This window comes from Rhincodon typus, chromosome 16 (assembly GCF_021869965.1).
Source record: "Rhincodon typus isolate 14 chromosome 16, sRhiTyp1.1, whole genome shotgun sequence".
Taxonomy (NCBI): Eukaryota; Metazoa; Chordata; class Chondrichthyes; order Orectolobiformes; family Rhincodontidae; genus Rhincodon; species Rhincodon typus.
This window is the reverse complement of record NC_063347.1, coordinates 19,533,595-19,539,594: the sequence shown is the minus strand read 5'-3', so window position 1 is coordinate 19,539,594 and position 6,000 is coordinate 19,533,595. Positions and strand designations below refer to the sequence as shown.

The window sequence follows — 6,000 nt, the reverse complement described above, 5'->3', positions numbered from 1 at the left end:
TGGACTGACCTATCTCCTCCCTAACTCCCCACCTACACTCACCTTTACTGGCTCCATCCCCGCCTCCTATCTTCTCCTCTACCCATCTTCTATCCGCCTCCCCCTCTCTCCTGATTTATTTCAGAATCCTCTTCCCCACCCCCATTTCTGAAGAAGGGTCTAGACCCGAAACGTCAGCCTTCCTGCTCCTCTGATGCTGCTTGGCCTGCTGTGTTCATCCAGCTCTACACCTTGTTATCTCAAACAACAAAAACAGTCTGAGTTGAGGTTTGGAAGGCAGGCATTGATAATTGACCATGTTGAAGGTTGCAGGATCACTGAAAATGGTTAATGCGTATGGATAAAATCCTCCCTAACTTATGGTAGGGCTGTAGAAAGAGTGGATAAAAGAGATTCAAACAAGGGATTTCAGCTGAAATGGCCATTACTCTCCAAGGTGACAACATGTTTGTGAAGTTGAGCGAGAGAGAAAGCAGTTGTAAATTGGACAGTTGCTTGAATGGACATGGCTATTCCTTTCACTCAAGGAGACTTCTGACAAGGCAGTAGGCAGTGGTGCTTCAGAGATTTAAGTGCCAAAACTAAGCTGAATAGTCAATTGATTGATAATGGCTGAATTTTCATGCTGAATGGAACTCCTTCTGTATATTGTGCCTTTTGAGGTGTCCAGGGATGTGCTAGGTGGTTTAGCCATGGGAAATGAAGGGTTACAAGGATAGGATAGCATTTAGGTCTGGTTGGGATGCAGTTCAGAGGGTGGGTGTGGACTCGGGCCGAATGGCCTGCTTCCACACTGTAGGTATTCTACGAGTCGCATGTAACAAATGTTATAATTGTTTGATACATTTGCCTTGCAACTATGTAATAACTATCCGATGTTAAGGAGCTCCATCTGGAGAGTTAAGTGAAAAAACAGAGAAGAGTAATGGAAATTAATAAGACTTAGTACTTCCACTTTAAATTGTACATCAAAAGAGCCTCTGGTTAATGATCAATAATTTCACAGCAGTGTTTTTTTTAGGACTCTGCATGCTAAACTAATTGTTGTTGTATAGATGAGAAAAGCATATGGTTTGAGAATGAATGCAAGGAAACAATGTCCCACCATTATGCAAAACCAAGAGAATAAACAGACTATCCCTTCAGTGACTAAATAGTAAGAACTGTTTCATTCATTTTTTTTTCTGTCAGAGGGATGAGCGACTTTGGATCACTGCCTTAGAAAGAGGTGAAAGCAAGGTCATTGAACGTTTCTAAGGCAAAGGTAGATAGATTCTTGTTAGACAAGGGAAGCAAAGGTTATTGGGGGGAGAAAGATGTGGAATTTGAAACACAAACTGGTCAACTGTGATTGTTGTGAATGGTGGAGAAGGCTTGAGGGGCCAAATAGCCTACTTCTGCTCCAATTTCATATGTAAAAACAAATCTTTAACTCAAATGCATCAGTAAGTCATGAATCTTTTATACTTTTGTCAGATCTTTTATGGATCCAATTTATTGTTAGCTTTATTATTATCACTGTAATGTATGTTCACCAAGTAGCCACTGAAATGAAATAAACTATGGACCAATAGTTTGAAGCAGAATTGAAAAGATTACGTGTTAAACACACATAAAACCTTTAAGTTTTCTCTCACTGAATTAACCCATACTATCCTCATTCAAAAAGTACATATATGGAAAAGCAGCTGTAAAATGTCACCAGTGAGAAATTGAAAAGGTCTCACTTAACACCAAGCTTGGAAAGGAAGGGCAATCTAAGATATAATTATGTATAGGAATGTAAACTTGGCCCTGTTCCTTGGGTAAGCTAGCAATGATCAGCTGGTATCTTACATACCAGGCGCCTGAAACAGAGGTCTTATTACGTCAAAGCATATTTCTGGATCACCATCACTTCCCTTTCTAATCTATCACTTCCTCAGTTCCCTCCCAGAATGCTAGCGAGTTGCCAGACAAAAACATATGTCAACTCTGGAACAGGCACATTCACCCACACAAATAAATACAGCTGGAAGATTTCTCAGAACAAGCTGTTCTTTAAGTACACAGAAAACTACTCTGAAACATTTCATGTTTCCCACTTTTGTTGCTGATCATTGTTCTATCCAGTCTGCTTTTTTAATGTTTATTACATCAGTGGATACATAGTTTTAAAAAAAGGATGCAGACTCAGTATGATCATGAACAGTCATTTTTTTAAAGAAAAAAAACTATTATTTTGCACATTAATATTAGGTTTAAAAACTGTAACATGCCCAAATTTCCTTTATTCCCTTGGGCTCCTTGGTTAACTTTTGTCATCTTCCATGCTGATGACAAATTGCTGGAAGTTATGTTTATCACTGCTTTAATTTTTAGTAAAGAGGAGTAAATTCATTAGGTGATATTTCAAAGGATGCTGAAGGGACTTAAAAGACTCAACAAAAAGAAAAACAAAATATATGAAAAGCTTATATTCTTCTGGATGCTATAGAAAAATGAGAAACTACAGCTTTGAGGACAGATTTGCGATGTTGTACTATTTCTAGCCAAAAAGGTCAAAATATTGACAGAAATATTTATAATTCTCAAGCATTTTAACAGTGAATTGTAATATACTACTTCTTCTGGCTGAAGGGTTAATCAGTAGAGATTGCCAATTTTTGGTTATCATTAACAACGTAAGAACAAAGAACAATACAGGACAGGAACAGGCCCTTCGGCCCTCCAAGCCTGTGCCAACACGTTTTGTCCTTCCATGTTAAAACTGTCTGCACTTATAGGATCTGTATCCCTTTATTGCCTTCTTATTCATGTATTCATGCAGGTGCTTCTTGAAAACTGCTTATTATGTCTGCTTCCACCACCTCCTCTGGCAGCACGTTCCAGGCAATCACCACGCTGTGTGAGAAAAACGTGCCTTGCACATCTCTTTAAAAATCTCCCCTCGCACCTGAACCTGTGCCCCCTAGTAACTAACCCCTCCACCCTGGGAAAAAGCTCATACTTTCCACTCTATTCATGCCATTCACAACGTTATAAACTTCTATCAGGTTGCCCCTCAACTTCCTGCATTCCAGTGAAAACAAGCCCAGTCTATTCAAAGATAGTGGGAACTGCCGATGCTGGAGAATCTGAGATAACAAGGTGTAGAGCTGGAAGAACACAGCAGGCCAAGCAGCATCAGAGGAGCAGGAAAGCTGACATTTCAGGTCTAGACCCTTCTTCAGAATTTCCCAGTCTAGTTATCCCAGTCTATTTAACCTTTCTTCATTGCAAAAATCTCCCATACCGGGCAACATTTGGGATATCCTTTTCTGTACCCTTTCAAAGCATCCACATCCTTCTGGTAGCGTGGAGTCCAGAACAAGGATTAGGAGAAATTTTGTTATGTATTGCATTGCTGAGCCATCTTTAAGGGAAAAGTGCTTAACATTTGAGATGGGGAATGATCAAATATTTTACATGGAGGTCAAGGTAAGTTTGAATTGCTCTAGCAAAGAGACAGAACTGACATAAGAATTCAAATAGCCTCTTTCTGTGCTGTGAACTTTTATAACTTTAGTTCTACGAAACTCCCTGTGTGAGATTAAAATCTATAAACACTAGGTGCAAGACTAACTCAGAATGCAACTGATTGCATTAGCGCAAAAAGATGTCAAAAGCAGATGATCACCAAAGAAAGCGACTAAATGTTATTCCCAGCTGATGGTCAGAAACCTGGGAGGCCAGGCAGTGGATTAAACACTATTTCCTGTGGGGAACCAGCAGATTAATGGCCAATTAAAATGTTCAATACCATTGCCAACAGGGAACCTGTGGGCAAAGTCTGCTGACTGCAAATACTTTAAACCGCGTTCCAGACTGATGGCAGAAAGCTTATATGCCAAGCTGGTTGACAGCTAAAAATATTGATAATGCTTTATCATTACAAATGCTAACATAAAAACCACAAGTTGAAAATCAGGATACAGATAGTAAACCTGGCATGTACAGAAGTACACAGTGTTCCTAAGACTTTTCATGCATTACCAATTGATAAAAATCTTATTGATTGCTACAACTTAAAAATATTCACTATGCAAAAAGATAATCATGGTTAGTTAAAATTAACCTTAAACAACTATACTGATTGGTTTAAGTATTCAGTTGATTACAAGAGTGAAGGAATCTAAAACAAGTAAGGAAAACCCTACCCATTAGACCAGTTAACAAAAAAATGGAATTTGATATGTAATTTCTTTCCTTAAACCCAGGAATCTGGAATCAGCGACCAAAGCACTAAATCTATTTTTAAAAATTATTTTCTGCTAATTTTGCTCTTCCTTCATCAATAAATAAGGGCAGAAATGTTTCATAACAAACACAGAAATTACACAAGTCTGGAAAAAGACACTAAAACAAATTAATTTGCCAGTATTGTGATAGACCACACTGCCAGTCTTCTGAAGGTTCAATACTTTTGTCATTGAGGTCAAAGTCTCAGCCGAGATGCTCAATTCTGAATCAGGAAACTGCCTACCGCCGCAGTTCTGCAGTCTGATCCTACATAGACCCTAAAACAATTTTCAAATATAAATGGGCTAATAGGCTCTGGAATAAAACAGAGAACTGTTTCAAATTTCCAGCAACCACAACCACAATCACAAGAAGTGCTGGAAAAACTCAGCAGATCTGGCAGCATCTGTCAAGAGAAAGCTATCTGTGAAGGGCCCAGTGACCCTTCTTCAGAACTAATATTTGATTTGATTTATTGTTATCATATGTACCTGAGTCCAGTGAAAAGTTTTGTTTTGTGAGCAGTACAGACTGATTATAACATACAAGGACTGACAGACCACAGGGTTTTAAGACAGAGTGAGGCAAAAAGGGCTACAGCTGCACAGGAGGTGCACAAGAGCAAGGTCAAATTACATTTCAAATTAGAGAGGTCCATTCAGCAATCTAATAATAGCAGGAAGAAGTTGTTCTTGAACCTGTTGGTATGAGAATTCAATCTTCTTATCTTCTTCCTGATGGAAGAGGTTGGAGAAGATTATTACCAGGGTGGGAGGGATCTCTGATGATGTTGGATGCCTTTCTGTGGCAACGAGAAGCGTAGATGGAGTCCATGGTTGGCTTTCATGATGGTCAGGGCTGTATGCACAACTTTCTGTTGTTTCTTCTGGTCCTGGGCAGAGCAGTTGCCACACCAAGCCATTATACACCCAGATAGAATGCTTTCTGTGGTGCTTCTGTAATAGTTGGTGAGGGTCTTTACGGACATGCCAAATTTTCTAAGCTATTTGAGGAAGAAGTTGTTGTTGTTGTGCCTTCTTCACCATCGCATCTACGCGGGAGGTCCAGGACAGGTTGTTGTCATTGTCACTAGGAGCTAGGAAAAGGAGTTCTGAAGAAGGGTAACTGGACCAGAAATGTCCTGAAATCTATTTTCTCCCACCAATTTTGCCAGAACTGCTGAGTTTTTCCAGCACTTTCACTGCTTGTAATAAGCTCTGGGTTGATTTTCACATCGAATCAGTGGTGTCGGAAGGCCTCTAACTCTGCATACAGCAAAATGCACAAAAGCTTGGTAGGCTATGTGCTCTTAGTAATCCCTTCTGTTGTCAGACAAGTACCCAGTTACATCACTAAACACAAGAACACAAGAAATAGGAGGAATGTCCATTCAGAAACAGAGGTTGCTTGGCCATTCAATAAGATCATGGCTGCATTGATCAGAGCATCAAGTTCACTTTTCTGGCTGCCTCTCCTAAACCGCAACAGTCCTGTAGATTAAAAATCCAACCAACTCAACTGTGAATGTATTAAATAACCCAGCCCCCACTCATCTCTGGGGTGCAGAATTTCAAAGACTAACGCACTTCAGTCACATGTACAGCAGATTCACACATCAGCCATGATTATCAAAGCAGCTAAATTCTCATTTGAATGGCAGAGCAGACTTAATGAGCCAAATGGCCTATCTCTGCTCCTGTGCTTTACAGTCTTAACTACTGATATCTTTGGTGAAAGGCC

General features: G+C 39.7%; 1 protein-coding gene across 3 annotated transcripts in view; it reads right to left on the bottom strand.

The window, feature by feature from the left end:
• The window catches only part of LOC109919867 (POC1 centriolar protein homolog A-like), an 81,202-nt gene that overhangs the window by 17,869 nt on the left and 57,333 nt on the right, over positions 1–6,000 (bottom strand). The gene's annotated exons all lie outside the window — the stretch shown is intronic.